This window comes from Musca autumnalis, unplaced genomic scaffold (assembly GCF_047663935.1).
Source record: "Musca autumnalis isolate F117 unplaced genomic scaffold, ASM4766393v1 scaffold_4, whole genome shotgun sequence".
Classification (NCBI taxonomy): Eukaryota; Metazoa; Arthropoda; class Insecta; order Diptera; family Muscidae; genus Musca; species Musca autumnalis.
Genome location: NW_027411977.1, coordinates 232,737,206 through 232,763,060, shown reverse-complemented (window position 1 = coordinate 232,763,060; position 25,855 = coordinate 232,737,206). Strand labels below are relative to the sequence as shown.

The 25,855-nt window shown below is 23.2% G+C and overlaps 1 protein-coding gene across 13 annotated transcripts in view; it reads right to left on the bottom strand.

Moving 5' to 3' along the window:
• The window catches only part of LOC141403712 (uncharacterized), a 517,705-nt gene that overhangs the window by 14,393 nt on the left and 477,457 nt on the right, over positions 1–25,855 (bottom strand). The window lies entirely within an intron of this gene.

Here is a 25,855-nt window from a genome sequence, read left to right as displayed (position 1 = left end):
AATAATAAATAATAAATAATAAATAATAAATAATAAATAATAAATAATAAATAATAAATAATAAATAATAAATAATAAATAATAAATAATAAATAATAAATAATAAATAATAAATAATAAATAATAAATAATAAATAATAAATAATAAATAATAAATAATAAATAATAAATAATAAATAATAAATAATAAATAATAAATAATAAATAATAAATAATAAATAATAAATAATAAATAATAAATAATAAATAATAAATAATAAATAATAAATAATAAATAATAAATAATAAATAATAAATAATAAATAATAAATAATAAATAATAAATAATAAATAATAAATAATAAATAATAAATAATAAATAATAAATAATAAATAATAAATAATAAATAATAAATAATAAATAATAAATAATAAATAATAAATAATAAATAATAAATAATAAATAATAAATAATAAATAATAAATAATAAATAATAAATAATAAATAATAAATAATAAATAATAAATAATAAATAATAAATAATAAATAATAAATAATAAATAATAAATAATAAATAATAAATAATAAATAATAAATAATAAATAATAAATAATAAATAATAAATAATAAATAATAAATAATAAATAATAAATAATAAATAATAAATAATAAATAATAAATAATAAATAATAAATAATAAATAATAAATAATAAATAATAAATAATAAATAATAAATAATAAATAATAAATAATAAATAATAAATAATAAATAATAAATAATAAATAATAAATAATAAATAATAAATAATAAATAATAAATAATAAATAATAAATAATAAATAATAAATAATAAATAATAAATAATAAATAATAAATAATAAATAATAAATAATAAATAATAAATAATAAATAATAAATAATAAATAATAAATAATAAATAATAAATAATAAATAATAAATAATAAATAATAAATAATAAATAATAAATAATAAATAATAAATAATAAATAATAAATAATAAATAATAAATAATAAATAATAAATAATAAATAATAAATAATAAATAATAAATAATAAATAATAAATAATAAATAATAAATAATAAATAATAAATAATAAATAATAAATAATAAATAATAAATAATAAATAATAAATAATAAATAATAAATAATAAATAATAAATAATAAATAATAAATAATAAATAATAAATAATAAATAATAAATAATAAATAATAAATAATAAATAATAAATAATAAATAATAAATAATAAATAATAAATAATAAATAATAAATAATAAATAATAAATAATAAATAATAAATAATAAATAATAAATAATAAATAATAAATAATAAATAATAAATAATAAATAATAAATAATAAATAATAAATAATAAATAATAAATAATAAATAATAAATAATAAATAATAAATAATAAATAATAAATAATAAATAATAAATAATAAATAATAAATAATAAATAATAAATAATAAATAATAAATAATAAATAATAAATAATAAATAATAAATAATAAATAATAAATAATAAATAATAAATAATAAATAATAAATAATAAATAATAAATAATAAATAATAAATAATAAATAATAAATAATAAATAATAAATAATAAATAATAAATAATAAATAATAAATAATAAATAATAAATAATAAATAATAAATAATAAATAATAAATAATAAATAATAAATAATAAATAATAAATAATAAATAATAAATAATAAATAATAAATAATAAATAATAAATAATAAATAATAAATAATAAATAATAAATAATAAATAATAAATAATAAATAATAAATAATAAATAATAAATAATAAATAATAAATAATAAATAATAAATAATAAATAATAAATAATAAATAATAAATAATAAATAATAAATAATAAATAATAAATAATAAATAATAAATAATAAATAATAAATAATAAATAATAAATAATAAATAATAAATAATAAATAATAAATAATAAATAATAAATAATAAATAATAAATAATAAATAATAAATAATAAATAATAAATAATAAATAATAAATAATAAATAATAAATAATAAATAATAAATAATAAATAATAAATAATAAATAATAAATAATAAATAATAAATAATAAATAATAAATAATAAATAATAAATAATAAATAATAAATAATAAATAATAAATAATAAATAATAAATAATAAATAATAAATAATAAATAATAAATAATAAATAATAAATAATAAATAATAAATAATAAATAATAAATAATAAATAATAAATAATAAATAATAAATAATAAATAATAAATAATAAATAATAAATAATAAATAATAAATAATAAATAATAAATAATAAATAATAAATAATAAATAATAAATAATAAATAATAAATAATAAATAATAAATAATAAATAATAAATAATAAATAATAAATAATAAATAATAAATAATAAATAATAAATAATAAATAATAAATAATAAATAATAAATAATAAATAATAAATAATAAATAATAAATAATAAATAATAAATAATAAATAATAAATAATAAATAATAAATAATAAATAATAAATAATAAATAATAAATAATAAATAATAAATAATAAATAATAAATAATAAATAATAAATAATAAATAATAAATAATAAATAATAAATAATAAATAATAAATAATAAATAATAAATAATAAATAATAAATAATAAATAATAAATAATAAATAATAAATAATAAATAATAAATAATAAATAATAAATAATAAATAATAAATAATAAATAATAAATAATAAATAATAAATAATAAATAATAAATAATAAATAATAAATAATAAATAATAAATAATAAATAATAAATAATAAATAATAAATAATAAATAATAAATAATAAATAATAAATAATAAATAATAAATAATAAATAATAAATAATAAATAATAAATAATAAATAATAAATAATAAATAATAAATAATAAATAATAAATAATAAATAATAAATAATAAATAATAAATAATAAATAATAAATAATAAATAATAAATAATAAATAATAAATAATAAATAATAAATAATAAATAATAAATAATAAATAATAAATAATAAATAATAAATAATAAATAATAAATAATAAATAATAAATAATAAATAATAAATAATAAATAATAAATAATAAATAATAAATAATAAATAATAAATAATAAATAATAAATAATAAATAATAAATAATAAATAATAAATAATAAATAATAAATAATAAATAATAAATAATAAATAATAAATAATAAATAATAAATAATAAATAATAAATAATAAATAATAAATAATAAATAATAAATAATAAATAATAAATAATAAATAATAAATAATAAATAATAAATAATAAATAATAAATAATAAATAATAAATAATAAATAATAAATAATAAATAATAAATAATAAATAATAAATAATAAATAATAAATAATAAATAATAAATAATAAATAATAAATAATAAATAATAAATAATAAATAATAAATAATAAATAATAAATAATAAATAATAAATAATAAATAATAAATAATAAATAATAAATAATAAATAATAAATAATAAATAATAAATAATAAATAATAAATAATAAATAATAAATAATAAATAATAAATAATAAATAATAAATAATAAATAATAAATAATAAATAATAAATAATAAATAATAAATAATAAATAATAAATAATAAATAATAAATAATAAATAATAAATAATAAATAATAAATAATAAATAATAAATAATAAATAATAAATAATAAATAATAAATAATAAATAATAAATAATAAATAATAAATAATAAATAATAAATAATAAATAATAAATAATAAATAATAAATAATAAATAATAAATAATAAATAATAAATAATAAATAATAAATAATAAATAATAAATAATAAATAATAAATAATAAATAATAAATAATAAATAATAAATAATAAATAATAAATAATAAATAATAAATAATAAATAATAAATAATAAATAATAAATAATAAATAATAAATAATAAATAATAAATAATAAATAATAAATAATAAATAATAAATAATAAATAATAAATAATAAATAATAAATAATAAATAATAAATAATAAATAATAAATAATAAATAATAAATAATAAATAATAAATAATAAATAATAAATAATAAATAATAAATAATAAATAATAAATAATAAATAATAAATAATAAATAATAAATAATAAATAATAAATAATAAATAATAAATAATAAATAATAAATAATAAATAATAAATAATAAATAATAAATAATAAATAATAAATAATAAATAATAAATAATAAATAATAAATAATAAATAATAAATAATAAATAATAAATAATAAATAATAAATAATAAATAATAAATAATAAATAATAAATAATAAATAATAAATAATAAATAATAAATAATAAATAATAAATAATAAATAATAAATAATAAATAATAAATAATAAATAATAAATAATAAATAATAAATAATAAATAATAAATAATAAATAATAAATAATAAATAATAAATAATAAATAATAAATAATAAATAATAAATAATAAATAATAAATAATAAATAATAAATAATAAATAATAAATAATAAATAATAAATAATAAATAATAAATAATAAATAATAAATAATAAATAATAAATAATAAATAATAAATAATAAATAATAAATAATAAATAATAAATAATAAATAATAAATAATAAATAATAAATAATAAATAATAAATAATAAATAATAAATAATAAATAATAAATAATAAATAATAAATAATAAATAATAAATAATAAATAATAAATAATAAATAATAAATAATAAATAATAAATAATAAATAATAAATAATAAATAATAAATAATAAATAATAAATAATAAATAATAAATAATAAATAATAAATAATAAATAATAAATAATAAATAATAAATAATAAATAATAAATAATAAATAATAAATAATAAATAATAAATAATAAATAATAAATAATAAATAATAAATAATAAATAATAAATAATAAATAATAAATAATAAATAATAAATAATAAATAATAAATAATAAATAATAAATAATAAATAATAAATAATAAATAATAAATAATAAATAATAAATAATAAATAATAAATAATAAATAATAAATAATAAATAATAAATAATAAATAATAAATAATAAATAATAAATAATAAATAATAAATAATAAATAATAAATAATAAATAATAAATAATAAATAATAAATAATAAATAATAAATAATAAATAATAAATAATAAATAATAAATAATAAATAATAAATAATAAATAATAAATAATAAATAATAAATAATAAATAATAAATAATAAATAATAAATAATAAATAATAAATAATAAATAATAAATAATAAATAATAAATAATAAATAATAAATAATAAATAATAAATAATAAATAATAAATAATAAATAATAAATAATAAATAATAAATAATAAATAATAAATAATAAATAATAAATAATAAATAATAAATAATAAATAATAAATAATAAATAATAAATAATAAATAATAAATAATAAATAATAAATAATAAATAATAAATAATAAATAATAAATAATAAATAATAAATAATAAATAATAAATAATAAATAATAAATAATAAATAATAAATAATAAATAATAAATAATAAATAATAAATAATAAATAATAAATAATAAATAATAAATAATAAATAATAAATAATAAATAATAAATAATAAATAATAAATAATAAATAATAAATAATAAATAATAAATAATAAATAATAAATAATAAATAATAAATAATAAATAATAAATAATAAATAATAAATAATAAATAATAAATAATAAATAATAAATAATAAATAATAAATAATAAATAATAAATAATAAATAATAAATAATAAATAATAAATAATAAATAATAAATAATAAATAATAAATAATAAATAATAAATAATAAATAATAAATAATAAATAATAAATAATAAATAATAAATAATAAATAATAAATAATAAATAATAAATAATAAATAATAAATAATAAATAATAAATAATAAATAATAAATAATAAATAATAAATAATAAATAATAAATAATAAATAATAAATAATAAATAATAAATAATAAATAATAAATAATAAATAATAAATAATAAATAATAAATAATAAATAATAAATAATAAATAATAAATAATAAATAATAAATAATAAATAATAAATAATAAATAATAAATAATAAATAATAAATAATAAATAATAAATAATAAATAATAAATAATAAATAATAAATAATAAATAATAAATAATAAATAATAAATAATAAATAATAAATAATAAATAATAAATAATAAATAATAAATAATAAATAATAAATAATAAATAATAAATAATAAATAATAAATAATAAATAATAAATAATAAATAATAAATAATAAATAATAAATAATAAATAATAAATAATAAATAATAAATAATAAATAATAAATAATAAATAATAAATAATAAATAATAAATAATAAATAATAAATAATAAATAATAAATAATAAATAATAAATAATAAATAATAAATAATAAATAATAAATAATAAATAATAAATAATAAATAATAAATAATAAATAATAAATAATAAATAATAAATAATAAATAATAAATAATAAATAATAAATAATAAATAATAAATAATAAATAATAAATAATAAATAATAAATAATAAATAATAAATAATAAATAATAAATAATAAATAATAAATAATAAATAATAAATAATAAATAATAAATAATAAATAAAAATTAATAAATAATAAAATTAATAAACAAAAATTATTAAATAATAAAGAATAAACAAAAATTAATAAATAAAAAGTAATAAATAATGACAAATAAATAATTACTCTGCCATGGATTACAATGGAGATTTTGAATGAAGAAAATCTTTAAACAACTCATTAGAACCGGGTTTATGGGTAGTATTGTTGAACAATAATGAACTTTTAAAATTGACATTAACAACTGGACCTCTTTTTGTAGGCCAACACACACTATTACTATATATGGATTTCATATCTCCATTATGGGTCTTCATCTTTACTGTGTCAAGATTTCAATGGTCTTTGAATGAACGAAATCGATGAAAAATTACAAAAGTTAGAAGCAAATCATTGAAATCACTACTGAAATAAGGCGAATTAATAATAGTCATACGCTAGGGGGTACCATAAATTAAATAATTATTATAAATCATACGTCACGGGGGGTTTGTATGACAAAATTCCAGAATTTCATACTTATATGGTAATAAAATAAAAAACAAAGGATGAATGCATTTTTTTGAAACTGTGAACTCCTCCGATTCCAATCTAATTAGAAAAAAATATTTTATATATACCTCCTTCTGAGGATATTTGCTCCATTCAAGGTATCAGAGTCCCTATAATATGTTTTCTGACAGATTGAGATCAGTAAGTTAACTGTGATCCTGCAAATATTGAAACATTTCCACCCGAGATTCCTATAAACCTTACCTGTTATATGTATATATATATATATATATATATATATATATATATATATATATATATATATATATATATATATATTTCAGATTCAAATACAATTATAAAAAATCTTTTGTAACAATCCAGTTCAATTGAACGAACTAGTTCATTATCTAGTTCAATGGACCCCGAATCAAACTTGATCATGGTAAAGTCAGAAATTTTGTCTAAAGTAAATCTACTGCCTCGGGAAACACGTAAACGTGATGAGAAAAATAAATCACATAATAATTAATATGAAAGCGGAAAAGGGAAATGATGATAAAATAACGTTTTTTCTCGCGTTCAATGGGGTATTAAATTCTGAGGCCGGTTTGGAGGATGTTTATAAATTACAAAATTTCTATTAGCAATTTTCAATTTTTACGACAAGTGCCTAGTTTTAGAAAATGTCAAAATGTTCGGAAAATATTAAGATGTGCCGGAGTTATGGCCAATTTAGTAAAATAACCCATTAATTAATAATACTCATACGCAATATGGTACCCTCTTTTTTAAATTCAATAATTTCAAAACTAAGGGGAATTTTTAGAGTTTAGTAATGGAATTGTATGAGCAGAAAGGTTTTCAATGTATTCCAATGAAGACCATGAGTCTAGGGCATTAAATGTGGCGGTATTTCAGAGAAGAAAGGTTTTTCCCATATAATAAGTTTTGAAAGGTCGGGCGAAGCACAAATCGTAGGTATTTTGTAAATTTGTTTAGGGTATGTGTGAGAAGGCACAATATTTTGAATTTTCACACATATTAGAGAGACAGACTTTTGGTATATATAGACAAAAGTTCCTAGAAACCATTTTGAAGGGCTTGCATAAAGGCCTCGACACATAAGAAGCATGGAATTCTTGCTTAAGTCATATCTGGTAAATGACTAAAGACCAAGTTCGACCTAATTCAAATGTGATTCTGAAATCTTTTTATTAGGTCGAAGTTGGTCTTTATTTTTTTTTATCAGATATGACTTCAGCAAGAATGCCATGCTTCCTACGTGTCGAGGCCTTAACTTTAAATGTTTAAAGAACACACTGAAAAAAAATCGACCTCTAGGGGATTATTTTTTATTTTAAATTCAGTTTCAGGAAAATAGTTTGGAATTAAGCAATGGAAATAAATAAAATGAAGTGATTTGCACAGGTATCCATAAAGACAAGAGGTCCAAGAGCAAAATCAGGTTTCTAAGCGTATGTTTATTAAGAAGACTTCCAGGTATCTAAACAAAATTTTTGAATTTTCAGAACAAATTTAAAATTTTGAAAATTTAAAGCAGATTTGGAAGTGGTTTATAAATTAAAATATTTCTTTTGACAATTTTGATTTTTTGCTGCATGTGTCCAGTTTTAAAAAAATATCTTAATGTCCGGGAAATATTAAGATTTCCCTGAGTTATGATCAATTTAGTAAAACAAGTAAATAATAAAAATACTCATACGCAACATGGCACAAATTATAAAAATTCAATTTCAGGGAAATGTTTTGGTATTTATGGAGTTAGGCAATGGAAATGCATAAAATTAAAGGTTCTAAACGTGTGTTTATTAAGAAGACTTCCAGGTATCTAAACAAAATTTTTGAATTTTCAGCGCAATTTTCACATTTTGAATATTTAAAGCGGATTTGAAAGTGGTTTATAAATTACAATATTTCTTTTGACAATTTTGATTTTTTGCTGCAAGTGTCCAGTTTTAAAAAATATCCTAATGTCCGAAAAATATTAAGATTTCTCTGAGTTATGAACAATTTAGTAAAACAAGTCATTAATTAATAATACTCATACGCAACATGGTACAAAGTTTAAAAATTCCTTTTCAGGGAAATGGTTTGGAATTGTTGGGGTTAGGCAATGGAAATACATAACATTAAAGGTTCTAAGCGTGGGTTTATTAAGAAGACTTCCAGGTATCTAAACAAAATTTTTGAATTTTCACAACAAATTTAAAATTTTGAAAATTTAAAGCAGATTTGGAAGTGGTTTATAAATTACAATATTTCTTTTGACAATTTTGATTTTTTGCTGCATGTGTCCAGTTTTAAAAAAATATCTTAATGTACGGGAAATATTAAGATTTCCCTGAGTTATGATCAATTTAGTAAAACAAGTAAATAATAAAAATACTCATACGCAACATGGCACAAATTATAAAAATTCAATTTCAGGGAAATGGTTCGGAATTCTTGGAGTTAGGCAATGGAAATGCATAAAATTAAAGGTTCTAAACGTGGGCTTATTAAGAAGACTTCCAGGTATCTAAACAAAATTTTTTAATTTTCAGCGCAATTTTCACATTTTGGAAATTTAAAGTTGATTTGGAAGTGGTTTATAAACTACAGTATTTCTTTTGACAATTTTGATTTTTTGCTGCAAGTGTCCAGTTTTAAAAAATATCTTAATGTCCGGGAAATATTAAGATTTCCCTTAGTTATGATCAATTTAGTAAAACAAGTCATTAATTAATAATACTTATACGCAACATGGCACAAATTATAAAACGTCAATTTCAGGGAAATGTTTCAGAATTCTTGGAGTTAGGCAATGGAAACGCATACAATTAAAGGTTCTAAACGTGGGTTTATTAAGAAGACTTCCAGGTATCTAAACAAAGTTTTTGAATTTTCAGCGCAATTTTCACATTTTGAAAATTTAAAGCTGATTTGGAAGGGGTTTATATGTTACAATATTTCTTTAAACAATTTTGATTTTTTGTTATAAGTGTCCAGTTTTAAAAAATATCGTAATGTCCGGGAAATATTAAGTAGTCTCTGAGTTATGGTCAATTTAGTAAAACAAGTCATTAAATAATAATACTCATACGCAACAATGCACAAATTATAAAACGTCAATTTCAGGAAAATGGTTTGGAATTGTTGGAGTTAGGCAATGGAAATGCATAGAATTAAAGGTTTTGCACGATTGCCAATAATGAACACGACACCAAAGGAGAAACTCGGCCGGTATCTCATGAAAAAAAGAGATATTTGAAGATCAATTAAGTTGCTCAGAGTTGCCTTTAAAACATTTTATCTTAGGCTCACAGATGCACTGAAAGGTCTTCTTAGGTTTCTAAAAGACTGCTAATTGTGTTCCGAAGGTCTGCTATAACGTGTTCGTTGAATGATCTTTGGGAGCATTCAGACAGTAGATTTGATCTCAATTCTGTGGTCGACCTTGGAAGGCTCGCTTAGGTGAAAAAGAAAACGTCCACCGTGCTTAGATGTTCATTGATGACCATTAAAGGTCCAGTAAGTTGCACATAAGTTACTTTCAGACATTTGAAGCTTTTCTTATTTTCCTATTGGCATGCAAATGTCCTCTAAGGTTTCTAAAATACCAATATTTGTGTTCTGAAGGTCTTTAGTCGGCATTTGAGGTTCAAAAAGGATATGTAAAGGTCTATTAAATTGCCCTGAAATTCCTTGATGATACTTGAAGATTATATTAGGTCAATAGAGATATTGTAATGTCCTCTCAGGTTCCTAAGAGGCGGCTAATTGTGTGCTTAGATTTCAGGAATGCGTTTAAAGGTTTATTTAGGTTAAAGTAATGGTTACAATGGTTTTAGGAATTTTGAGGTCCACTAAATGCCTTCGGAAGTCTATTACGTTAAATTGAAGACTTTTCGTGATGCTTCCCGAACATCTTAGGCTTATGCAAGCATTAGAAAGTCATTTCTGGTCTGTAAAACCCCTATTAAAGATTGCTGATATTCTTTTGAAGGTTTACATGGGTTATATAAAACATTTAGTGAATTTTGAGGTCCACAGAAGACCTGAACGTAAGATTCAAAACCTTTGAAGGTAATATCTGGGTTATAGAGATATTAGAAGGCCTTCATTGTTCACTAAAATGGTGAGGTCCATGTTCTGAGATTCAAAGAATCCGTGTAAAGATTTATTTACGGTATAGGAAACTTTGAATAGGTTTTGACATCTAATGGAGACCTTTGGAGGTCTACTAAGTCATATAGAAAATCTTTCGCGATGTTTGAAAATCATTTTAGGATCATGGGGACATTTGAAGGTTATTTGAGGTATGTTGAAGACCGTTTACAGTTTTTAGAAAATGCCGGCAATTGTTTGACGTTATGTCTAGGTTATAGAACGCATTTAGTGATTTTGAAGATCACAGAAGACTCGGCAGGTAAAATTCAAAACCTTTGAAGATATTGTTTGCCTCATAGAGATATTTAAATGTTTTCTAAGATCACTAAAAGATCCCTTACTGTATTGTGAGGTTCTGGAAATGTAAAGTATTTTTTTATTTAATTTATTTTATCTAGTACCGAAGATAGATTCTTTGGGTAAACTTTGAACAAATCATTCTAAGGGTTTGTAAGAATATGGACGCTTTTGGGGCTTCTCATATTTACATAAAAAAAATTATAAGCTCATACTGTCACATGCCACAATTTGTAAACTTTTTAATGGCCAAGGGCTCTTGTTCTATGAAAATTTGAAATGAAAAATATTTCCTTTATATTTTTTTTCATTTGACAGTTTTCTTCTTTATAACAGTTTTCATTTCAAATTTTCATAGAACGGGAAGCCAGCCCCAGGTTGTTATCAGATTCACCAGGAGATAAATCGGTATGGAATTCATACAACTCATAGCTGACAGTAAAGCCATTTTTTATTGAATTTCTTTTACCTCTTATGAAAGATTGATTAGTCGGGTAAATTAAAAAAAAAATCCTTCTAAAGATTTGAGTTGATATGGACACAGAAAAGCGACAGCATTTCAAAGGTCTCCGCTGCTTTTGGTATATTAAACAAATACGGAAACAATTTTATGAGAACTTTACAAAGCTCCAAATACCAACTATTGGGGTTATCGTTGGCTCAATGGAGAAGTTAAATTCTCATATCATACTTTTTAGTTGATTTTCTTATTAATATAACTTATACGCCCTGATCACCCCCCAAAATAATATCAATTATACGCACTATTGTGCGTAGTTCAGTGGAAACAGAAACTTAAGACTTTTTATACCCTCAGCCTTTAGGCTAAAGAGGGTATTTACACTTTGATACGACCAAAAATGTGCCTCATCGAAATAATGGTTTTAGACCCCAAGTATGTTTGTACGATATCCGTTTCAGACAATTTTGAGTAGATCTAGCAATGTCCGTCCGTCTGTCTGTCTGTCTGTCTGTCTGGCTGGCTGGTGCGCACGATAACTCTCGAACGGATCAATCGATTCGGTTCAAATTTTGGGTATCGAAATATTTTGTCTAGATTCGATTTAAGTTCGAAGATGGGCCATATAGGTCCACTCCTTCAGGTACCTCCCCCACAAATGTTCAAAAATTGTCGCAAAACTTGTGCGCACGATAACTCTTGAAGGGAATAACCGATTTGGTCCATACTTTGCACATCGTGTAATTTCTACCAAACTTAGATAAGGTTCCAATATGGACTCAATCGGTCCAATCCTTCGGGTACCTCCCACACAAAATTTCGGAAAAGTTCAGTTTAGGACCTGGACTCGAATCGCTTTGATTTTTGTTTACGAAAGTTGTATTCGCTGTCCTCTATACGACACTGTAAGTTTCATTAGGGGCAAGTCCATACTTCCTGAGAAAATAGCCTGAAAGTTACAAAAAACCCTATGACACCGTGTGTAGTGGTTGGAGCGCAAGATAATTCTCGAACGGATCTGCCGATTCGGTCCAAAATTTGGCTTTCATAATATTTTGTCCAAACTTAGTTCAAGTTCAAAGATGGATTATATCGGTTCACTCCTTCCGGTACCTGCCCCACAAAAGTTCGAAAATGTTCGGAAAATTTGTGCGTACGATAACTCTTGAAGGGAGTAGCCGATTTGGTCCATACTTTGCACATTATGAAATTTCTACCAGACTTAGATGAGGTTCCAATATCGACTCAATCCGTAAACTCCGTCGAGTACCTCCCACACAAAATTTCGGAAAAGTTCAGTTTAGGACCTGCTCTCGAATCGACTTGGTTTTTGCTGTAACATCTTGTATTCACTGTCCCCTATACGAGGGTACAAGTTTCCTCAGGGGCAAGTCCATACTTCCTGAAAAATAGCCTGAAAGTTGAAAAACATAGGGTTTGTTTATGGGTGGAAGCGCAAGATAATTCTCGAACGGATATGCCGATTCCGGCCAAAATTTGGCCTTCGTAATATTGTTTCCAAACGTAGTTTAAGTTCGTAGATAAGCCATATCGTTCCCCCAAAAGTTCAAAAATATTCGGAAAAATTGTGCGCACGATAACTCTTGATGGGAGTGACCGATTTGGGCCATACTTTACACATTCACATAATATCTACCAGAAATAGATCAGGTTCGAATATGGACTATATTTGTCCACTTCATCCCGTACCTCCCACACACAATTTTGGATAAGTTCACTTTAAGACCTGATATTGAATCACTTTGATTTTTGTTGAAGCAACTTACATTCGCTGCCTCAATTACGATGGTAAAAGTTGTTTCAGGGGCAAGTCCATACTTCTTGAGAAAACAGCCCGAAGGGTGTAAAAACCCCCTATGGCACCCCCATAGTCTATGTCGGTCCATTCCTTTAAGTACCTTTTCCGCAAAATTTTTGAACTTTAATCCTAATCAATATTTTTGTCGGTTCATGAGATCAAAATTTTGAAACCCCCGAAATACATAAATCTTTTGTGAAAAAAGTGTTTTAATTTGCACAGGCTGAGGGTATATCTCTGTTGGCAAAGCCGACTGATACTTTTTTACTTGTCTTAGAAACATTTGCATTCATTTATTTTTTTCAAACTTCAACAAAGCAATGTATCACATTTCTGTTTATAAATGTAGGTCAAGGATATTATCCTTCATAATATCATAACCCTTATTAATCCTAATGAACTCAAGACACTACGAGTAGCAGCAGCGGAGAACGCAAAAAAAATATGAAAGACATTTGGTCGTTATTATAAACAAATTATGCGCTTTTACACTTAATGTCCATCAAAGAAAGAAAGAGAGCACAAAAGGCATGAAGGAGCGGAAAGAAAAGCAAGTTTGCAAAGATGTTTCCATTAAGCTACCCCCCACTCCCTGACGTTTTACTTGATAATGACAATTTAGTAGTGTGCACGTAAGAAGTGTAAAAGGGCAAACACAAATATTTTTTTCCCTGTTTTGTTTTATTTGACATGCAATGTCCACATTGGAACCTGAAGGATATCTCTTTCTTGTCCTTAATTTAAATCATGAAGGTTGAAGTTTAAGCAAAAACAATTTCAAATGGTCATAAAGAAATGTATCAAAAGCAGTTACACGAAACGGAAATAGGGAAGCAAACCAATGTTGAGGAAAAAATGACGAGTTCATAAAACAAACCCTGGTGACCTTCATGAAGAAGAGCAAGCAGACAGGCAGAAAAACCGACTACGGATGTTACGGTGACGATGATGATGACGGTGACGGTGGCTGTAACTCACATAAAATTAATGCCAAGGAAATTGTGTTAAAGTACTACTCATTCAATTCACTTTTAGATTTGTTTCGTGTTTCTTTTTGTCCCGGGCACTTGTTGTGTACTTTTTGCTGTATCGCTTCTTTCGTCGTCGGCTTTCTGCTTTTTGTATTATCCTTCTGCCACAGCTAAGCAGCAGAAGAGACGACATTCATTGTTGATCTGTGGGGATTTTATTTGATTTAACTTCAAATCCATGCAATGGATTTTTTTCTATTGTGATTTTTGATTACAGAGAGAAATTTATGGGGAACGTATTTACAGGGAGAAAATTTAGAGAAGTTTTTTTGTTTTATCTTAAATTTTGAATGTTGTGATAATGAAAACTACCTTTTTAGGAGTGCTTAAGGCGTGTAAGTAATATTTATTAATTTACAAAAATTATACGCACCATAGTCACCTCTTATTAATAACACTAATACGCCATTCTGGATCGCTTTGTTGAAAATTACAAAACTTTGAATATTCCAAATTTTAAATCGATATTCCGTTGACATATATTACAGCTAGAGGTTTATTTTCTTCGGTGACTTATAGTGAAATTTTATGAAGAATATTTTTTGCATTGACTCCATGTGCCTAAAATGAAGTTTTCTTAGATAAATTTGCACCTCTTCAATACTACTACAAAATTAGCCCTAAAAATAATTTTATTTGCTATATTTAAATTAATTACGATTTTTTCTTAACTCATATCATAGCTTTAGATTTTGTTTGAATGGTAACCATAATGAAATTTTATGAGGAATATTTCTTCCATTGAATCCGAAGGCCTATAAAGTGGTTATATGGGAGTTATTGGCTTAAAATCAGAAACCTTAAGGTAAAAACTGTAATTAAATTGATTTTTCGAAAGGGGACCCAAAAGTTACCTATAGTGCCATGCTAGAGGATTTTTTTAGGATTGTTTAAGGCGTATAAGTAATATTATTTAATTAATAAAAATTATACGCCCCATAGTTACTTTAAATTAATATCACTAATACGCCATCCGGGATCGCTTGGTTAAAAATATTAAATTTTTAATATAGCAAATTTAAAACCGATATTTTATTGACATACATTATAGCTAGAGATTTATTTTCTTCGGTGACTTATTGTGAAATTTTATGGAGAATGTTTTTTCCACTGACACCAATTGGCTAAAGTGAAGTTTTCTTGGACAAATCCTCAAAATATCCTCAAAAATACTGCAAAAATTTGCCTTCGAAATAATTTTTAATATAGCAATTTTAAAACCAATATTTCATTGTTATATATTATAGCTAGGTATTTTTCTTCTTCGATGACTTATAGTGAAATTTTGTGGAGAATATTATTTCCGTTGACGTCAACTGCATAAAGTGAAGTTTTTTGGGACAAATTAGCACCTCTTCAATAATACTACAAAATAAGCTCCTAAAAATAATTTATTTGCTATATTTAAATTAACTACGAATTTTTCTTAATTTATATCATAGCTTCAGATTTCGTTTGAATGGAAACCCGTAATGAAATTTTATGAGGAATATTTCTTCCATTGAATCCGAAGACCTACAAAGAGGTTATATGGGCGTTATTGGCTTAAAATCAGAAACCTTAAGATAAAAAGTGTAATTAAATGGATTTTTCAAGAAGGGACCAAAAAGATCACCTATAGTGTCATGCTAGAAGATTTTTTAGGATAGCTTAAGGCGTATAAGTAATATTATTTAATATAAAAAATTATACGCCCCATAGTCACTTTAAATTAATATCACTAATACGCCATGCGAGATCGCTTGGTTAAAAATATTAAATTTTTAATATAGCAAATTTAAAACCCATATTTTATTGACATACATTATAGCTAAAGATTTATTTTCTTCGGTGACCTATAGTGAAATTTGATGGAGAATATTTTTTCCACTGACACCAATTGCCTAAATTAAAGTTTTCTTGGACAAATTGACATATCCTCAAAAATACTGCAAAAATTTGCCTTCGAAATAATTTTTAATATAGCAATTTTAAAACCAATATTTCATTGTTATATATTACAGCTAGGTATTCGTTTTCTTTGGTGACTTATAGTGAAATTTTATGGAGAATATTTTTTCCGTTGACGTCAACTGCCTAAATTGAAGTTTTCTGGGACAAATTAGCACCTCTTCAATAATACTACAAAATAAGCCCCTAAAATTAATTTAATTTGTTATATTTAATTTAATTACGATTTTTCCTTAATTTATATCATAGCTTCAGATTTTGTTTGAATGGTAACCCATAATGAAATTTTATGAGGAATATTTCTTCCATTGAATCCGAAGACCTATAAAGAGGTTATATCGAACTTATTGGCTTAAAATCAGAAACCTTAAGGTAAAAGGTGGAATTAAATGGATTTTTCAAAAACGGGACCAAAAAGTGCCATGCTAGAGGGGTTTTTAGGATTGCTTAAGGCGTATAATTATTTTTTTTTTAATTTTGTAAAAATTATACATCCCATAGTCACATAAAATGAATATCACTAATACGCCATGCGGGATCGCTTGGTTAAAAATATTAAATTTTTAATTTAGCAAATTTAAAACCTATATTTTATTGACATACCTTATACCTAGAGATTTATTTTCTTCGGTGGCCTGTAGTGACATTTTATGGAGAATATTTCTTCTATTGAAAACAATTGCCTAAATTGAAGTTTCTTGGATAAATTAACATCTCCTCAAAATTACCTTCGAAATAATTTAATTTTTATTATAGGAACACTTTAGAAATATTCCTGCAAATTCATTAATCAACATTGTCACTGATATTTGATCGATATATAGCATATATATGGATTCCGTTTGTTCGGTGACTTATAGTGAAATTTGGTGTAGAAGATTTTTTGCTTTGGAGCTAATCCGCTCCAATCAAGTTTAAGGGGAGATTTAGTCATATTTTGAGAACACCATAAATCAATTTCTAATATTATTTTTTATAGGTTTATTTATTCTAAATATTATTTTGTATTACAAAGATATTTGCATTCCAAACCTCAAGTTGTTAGACTTGCAAGAAACACACGTTTTCCCTTCCCCATGACTTCTACAGATTTGCATTACTTTTTACTTATCTGCCGTTATTTGATGAAGTTTAATTTTTTTCCTGGTATATCTTTTTCTAGGAATTCGGAATAAACTTAACATCAAGAATAACAACAACAAAAAAGTCAATACAAATGTTTATTTGAATACCAAAGAAATGCAACTGAAAACACAGATTAAGTTCGAAGCAAAAAGAAAAAACTTCTTGAAACCTTGAAATAAAAAACTCTTACAAAAATTGTATTACAAGGATAAGGAAGGACATTGAAATTCCTGCTTTTTCTTCATGCAGTTTCTCATTATTACACTGCATTATTTCTAAACAAAGACAAAAGAAAATTGCAAAAAAAAAACTTAAAAATTGTTTAAAGATCACTGAAATGTTTGAAGTTTCTTTTTCTTCTGCCATTGCCTTTTTGTGCTCTATTTTTGTGCCATTTGTACATTAAAAAGTACTTAAGGGAATGTAGTAGCAAATTTGTTGAAGATTTTCGCTTCAGTTTTTTTCTGGCTTTTATCATTATTGACAATTGCCACTTGGAATGCCAGTATAATGAAGTTGTAATTTACGCTAACTAAGGCATGAGAAGTAGATAAAAATTGAATTTCTAATATTGACTGGGAGGGAGGCGGATTAAAGAATATTTCAGAGGACCAATAGATCACAAATTGTGAATTTTTTAATTTAATTTTTCAGAGATTTACATATGGTTTTTAATTTAAAAAAAAATATTTTCAAAAGAAGCAGGTGGACCCTTATTCTGTGGATTTTCAAAGAATATTTTTCCTGAATCCACAGGTCACAAATTTTAAATTGAAAATATTACATCCTAAAGTAACATCCTAAAGAAAGGAAATGATGACCTAAACTATCTCATTATGGCATTGTCATTTGCGTAGGGAGCTGTTGTGTTCATTTCAATCCTAAAATATGCAAAAATGTAGCTCCATTACCAGAATATTGATTTTTTTTAAATTTTTGGTCCATGGAGCGTATGAGTATTATTAATAGATAAGTTGTTTTAGTAAAGTGTCAATAACTTCAAGGTTTTTAAACCGATCTCGAATCTGAAAAATGCAAATGGAAGAAGATCCATTAGCTCATTTTGCTTCCTTTAGGAAGATATTGTGCAAGGCATTGGAAATTAAGTTAAAATTCAGATCTCTGCAGAAAATGTATATTTCTGATATTAACCTAACAGCAAAAATTGGATTTTTATTGCAAAAAGATCCCTGGACCTTCTGACAATATTCGGTAAGAAATTTATAAATCCAAAGTCTTGCGGTCTGGCGGCCTTTGCAAAAAAAACTTCAAAAAACCACGCCTGATGGCCTTTGAATAAATATTCTTTAAAAATTCATGTCCGACGGTCTTTGAAAAAATCCATGTCAGATGGTCTTTGAAAAAATATTCTTTAAAAATCCATGTCCGATAGCCTTTGAAATTTAAATCAATATTTTCGGAAGAAGCATCTAGTCTTTTATTCTGTGGATTTTCAAAAAATATTTTTCCTTAATCCACAGGCCACAAATTTTAAATTGAAAAACTTATATTCTGAACAAGCAAGGAACTCATGAAGTTGATTTTCAACGAATATTTTTGAGAAGAATATTTGTAGAACACAAAATTTAAATTTACCACGAAATAGACAACGAAACTTGAATTATTGTAAAAAGACCCCTAGACCTTTTGACAATATTCGGCTTTGAAAAAAAGTTTTCTTAAAAAATCCACGTCTGATGGCTTTGGAAAAAGTATTCTTTAAAAATCCATATCCGATGGTCTTTGAAAAAATATTCTTTAAAAATCCATGCCCGATAACCTTTGAAATTTAAATCAATATTTTCGGAAGAAGCCTCTAGTTCCTCATTCTATGGATTTTCAGAAAAATATTTTTCCTTAATCCACAGGCCACAGATTATAAATTGCAAAAATTATATTCTGAACAAGCAAGGACCACATGATGTTGATTTTCAACGAATATTTTTGTGAAGAATATTTGTAGAACAATTGTATTTAAGGTCACAATATTTCAATAAATTATCACTCAACGAGCAGTAATTTCAATGAATTTGCTATAAGGTTGGGTAATTTGGCACAATTTGTGGTGAGGTGTGGCTGCATCTACATAGTACAGTAATATACATATATTTTTGTCCCAATGTCATTTGCTGCTTTAAAAATTTGTCGTAATACATTTTTAACGTATTTTTTATAATCCGAAACCGCTGGTGATGGTACTTCCGTAACAATTTCCTTGGTAGAATCATCTCTCTTAATTTCACCTAAAATCTTAACGTATGATTAATATAAATTGTTAGGGATTCTTGCAAAGACTTCTTCCGAAGTAAAAAATCATTCGAAAGATATATGTACAATGTTAATAATGTCAAATAGAAGAATTTTTAAGGTTTGGTTTATACCAGAAATTCATATTTTCCGCAAAGACTACGAGTTTTGTATATTTTCTATTAGCTTGCGCCATGTTTTCTTAAAGTAAGCAAAGTAATCTAATGGGTCGTCTTTCATTCGCATGTTTCTGAGCTTAAATCGCTTGAGAAACCTTGAAGTTATTGACATTTTAGTAAAACAACTCCTCAATTAATAATAGTCATACGCTCCAAGGGCCAGAACTTAAAAATTCAATATTGATCTTTCTGCAATAATTTCTTAGTTAAATCATGTTCTCCAAATTTCGCCGCAAATCTTAACGTATAATTAATATTAATAGGAGTTTCTTCGGAGCATATAATTAATATTAATTATTGGTGTATGGGGTCGTATAATTGTTGGCTAAGCAACACGTTAAGTATTCAACTCAATAGTCCCTTAGCAAATATAATGAGAAATAAAGGTAAATAAAATAAAACCTGAAACAGACTCAATGAAATAACCACGAAATTTTGTGAGAAAAGCCAAATTGTGAGATGACATCAGATGAGGAGAAAATTTCTATATATTTTTAAAAACAAATTGCAACAATTTGTTATCCAAATTAAATTATGAATATAAAATTTCTGTAATCAATTTAGAAACATTTCTCCTTGCCTGGCAGCCATCACTATTTGTAATCTAGACAAATATTACAATTAATATTAATCATACACCTTTGTCGGAGATTCATTGAATTCATAGCACGTTTTGTCTGGCATTAAACCGACTGCCATGATATTTGTTTAGTCTACGGCGTTTGATGCCATGACTGATTCATAGACAGATTTTATTATTTATTACTCCAAGGTATTTGGAGGTTAGGTTTTTGGCAATCAAAGTGAGCACACGTGTAAATAGATTTAATTTAAACAAAAAAAGAAAAAAAAAAATGGTTTCGTTGGGTAGGATACCAACAATATTTGCAAGGAATTTTAGATTATGTGAAAATGGAAATATCCAAATATTAAAAGCATTTAAAATAATTAATAGAATTTGGTTTATTTATTTAAGGTATTTTGCCTGGGATCAGCAGACACACAGATTACCGGAGAGTTCGGAAGTCTATTACCCGTTCGGTTTTAGGAGCCTTACAAAACTATCGGTTTTATCGGTGTGGCAAAACCAATGAAAATGAAGCTCTGATCTATCTCATTATAGCATTGTCATTTGCGTAGCGATCCAAATCCAAAAATATGCAAAAATTTAGCTCCATTACAAGGATATTGAGTTTTTAAGTTCTGGCTTATGGAGCGTATGAGTATTATTAATAGCGAAGTTGTTTTACTAAAATGTTAATAACTTCAAGGTTTTTAAGTCGATTTCGGATCTGAAAAATGCAAATGGAAGATAATCAATTAGGTTATTTTGCTTCCTTTAGGAAAATGTTGCGCAAATTAAGTTGTTGGAAATTAAGTTAAAATCCAGGTCTTTGCAGAAAATGAAAATATCTGGTCTTAACCTAACCATAAAACGTGATTTTTTAAAGAATATTTTTTCAAAGACCATCAGATCGTAAATAAGGGTCCCTGAAAAAATATTCTATTAAAGACGATATTTTGTGGTCTTATATTCCCTGAAAAAAATATTCTTTAAACATCCATGTGCTATGGTCTGCTGGCGTTTGAAAAAAGAAAATATTCTTCAAATGTCGATTTTTTGTGGTCCGATGTTCCCTGAAAAACTATTCTTTAAAAATCCATGTTTTGTTGTCTGATGTTGTTTGCAAAAATATTCCTTAAAAATCCTGCTTTTGTGATTCTGATGTTCTCTGAAAAAAAATATTCCTTAAAAATCTACCTTTTGTGGTCTGATGTTCTCCCAAAAAATATTCTTAAAAAATCCACGTTCTGTAGTCCGATGTTCGCTGAAAAAATGTTCTTAAAAAATTCACCTTTTGTTGTCTGATGCTCTTTTAAAGAAACAAATTCTTATAAAATCCAAATTTAGTTTTATACCTGAAATTCACATTTTCTGTCCAAGTCCAAGATTTTTACATATTTTCCAATGGGTTGCGCAACACCTTGTTAAAGTAACCGAAATTAACTAATAGATCTTCTTTCATATGCATTTTTTAGATTTGAAATCGGTTTAGTAACATTGAAGTTATTGGCATTTTAGTAAAACAACTTCTCTATTAATAATACTCATACGCTCCAAGGACCAGAATTTAAAAATTCACGATTCTGGCAAAGGAGCTACATTTTTGGATATTTTAGGATCGAAATGAAGACTACATCTCTCAAGGCGGCTGACAATGTCATAATGAGATAGTTTAGGACTTTACCATCATCAAGATTGCTACAAATCAAACATCCACATAAATAACCACACATAAAAGGCATTGCACGTTTTGTCTGACAAATAAAATTGTTAGTGTTGTTGTAATACAACAAGTCAACATTTTTCGGTTGCCTGATACGACAACAATTATTTTACGGTTATTTATTGCTCATTTCGTATGATAGACTCGATTTGTTGGCTGAGGACATGTATTTGCTAATAAGGCATGGCGTCCAAACACGCTCTTAGATACTTACACACATGATTTTATAGAGTTTAGTGACTTTTAAAGTAATTTCAGTAAAATCAAGGTTACTTTGAAGGGGGGTTAGCTGGATTCTTGCAACACTTTTTCCGAAATTACTTTAAGTGAGAAAAAAGTCATTCGAAATATATGTGGACAGTGTTAATGATGTCCAGCAGAGGCTTTTTATTAGGATTACATAAATTCACAATTTCTACAAAGACTTGAGTTTTGAATATTTATCAATAGTTTGATCAACACCTTCTTAAAGGGAGCTAAAAAGTCCAATGGTCTAGTTTTATTTGCATTTTCAGATCTTAAATCGATTGAGAGACCTTGAAGTTATTGACACTTTAGTAAAACAACTCATCTATTAATAATACTCTTACGCTCCAAGTGCCTGAATTTAAAAATGCAATATCCATGTAATGGAGCTAAATTTTGGGATATTTTAGGATTGAACTGAAAACAGCTAACAAAGTCAATGTGAGCTAGTTTAGGATGTAGATTGACATGGAAATATAAATAAGTATACTTTCAAAAGGAATATATTGGTTATGTCATGAAATGCGGATGTAAGATCAATTCCCAGCATGCCTACAAATGGGTCACATAGAAAGAGAAGCCCCAAATCTCCGAGAATGAATAAATGGCATTATTATACCGATTATAAAAAATAGGACATATTTTCATTTTTTTTTTTTTGATACAAAATTAATTAATTTTTTTTTCTGCAAAGACCTTGAAGTTTGGACATTTTTCAAAAGATTTTGCAACATCTTCATAAAGGAAGATAAATAGTCTTATGGGTCTACTTTCACTTGCATTTTCCAGATCTTAATTCGCTTAAGAAACCTTGAAGTTATTTGCATTTTAGTAAAACAACATATCTATTAATAATAGTCATACGCTCCAAGGTCCATAACTTAAAAAATCAATATGTCTGTAATGGAGCTAGACTTTTGGATATTTTAGTATTGAAATGAGAACAACATCTACTAACGGAGGTGATAACATCGTAATATGAAAGTTTGGGATGCATATCGACATCGAAATAGTAGAAAATATAGTTTCAAAAGAAATATTTTGGTTATGTCACATAATAAGGATGGATGATCACGCCCAGCAAATATGTATATAAAAAATATTATAACGTAGAAAAGGAAGCCCAAACCTCCTATAATAACCTTGACATCACTATAACCGACTACAAAAAATGGGAAATATTTTTATGTTTTTTTCCTGAGGCAAAATTATTTAAATTTTTTCTGCAAAGGCTTCGATTTTTACATATTTTCCAATTGGTGCGCTACATTCCCATAAGGGAAGCTAAATAATTTAATGGGTTTTCTTCCATTTGCATTTTCCTGATCTTAAATCGCTTAAGAAACCTTGAAATTATTGGCATTTTAGTAAAACAACTCCATTATTAATAATAATAGTCATACGCTCCAAGGTCCATAACTTAAAAGTTCAATATTTTTGTAATGGAGTTAGCATTTTGGATATTCTAATAATGGGTGAGGTAGGTAGGGAAGCCGAAACCTCCTACAGTAACCTCGACATCACTATAACCGACTATAAAAAATGGGAAATATTTTATGTTTTTTTTCTGAGGCAAAATTATTTAAATTTTTTCCTGCAAAGATTTTGATTTTTAAATATTTTCCAATAGGTTGCGCAACATCCCCATAAAGGAAGCTAAATAATCTGATGCGTTTTCTTTCATTTGCATTTTCTAGATCTTAAATCGCTTAAGAACCCCTGAAGTTATTAGCATTTTAGCAAAACAACTCCCCTATTAATAATAGTCATACGCTCCAAGGTCCATAATTTAAAAATTCAATATTTTTGTAATGGACTTAGATTTTTGAATATTTTGGGATTGAAATGAAAACTACAACTGTGTAGGCTGATGATAATGTCATAATGAAGTAGTCTACGACGACTATATACGTAACAATATACGCAATAAAAAACGTATACGCCCCAAATGCAATGATAATTAATATTAGTCATACACCATTATATCAAAATATTATTCTTTTTATTTTAAAAAGAATCCATTACAAAATTTTCTTTCATATCCTCAATCACACTTCAAAAAATTCTCAACATTTTTTCATTATCATAAAATACATTTGTTTTCCATTTGAGAAATTGCGTAAAAAATCTCTTATGTTTATTAAAATAAAAACACATTATTGTACATATGTAAAACAACCAAAAGTATATTTTAATATTTACTTTGTGCAGATGCTACAACTTTTCTTGTCTTGTCGTTAATCCGATTTATGCTGTCAACGAGCAGGAAAAACAAAAAAATTAAAAGAAAGGAAAAGCTTTTTAAAATATTTTCTTCAAATGTAATACACCAAAATGAAAAGACAACATTTAAAATCAACATGGTGACAACAACAACATCTCTTCGGAATCAGCCATGGCTATGTTGCCGACAAATCTGAAAGTTTACATCCCATCTTATCCCTGGTAACAAAGGGAAACTAACGAACAAAGTCTTAAGTGAAAAGTTGAAAGTTCAGTGATGTCAAACATTGTTGATGTTTTTGCTATCTAAAGAAAATCGAAAAACATGATTTCTCTTTCTTTTGTCGAGTTACACATGGGAGAAGATTTATTGAGCAGCCACCAGTAGGAACTCATATTGGCAAGAAAATCACGTATACAAATTATGTTACTGCAAGTGGTCCTGATTATCCGTTAACATGCCGACAAGAACATCAACTTTTGCCTTAATGCACCTTTACAATTCCATTCCTACCTCTTCCTTTCCCTCCCTGTCCAACCGCACT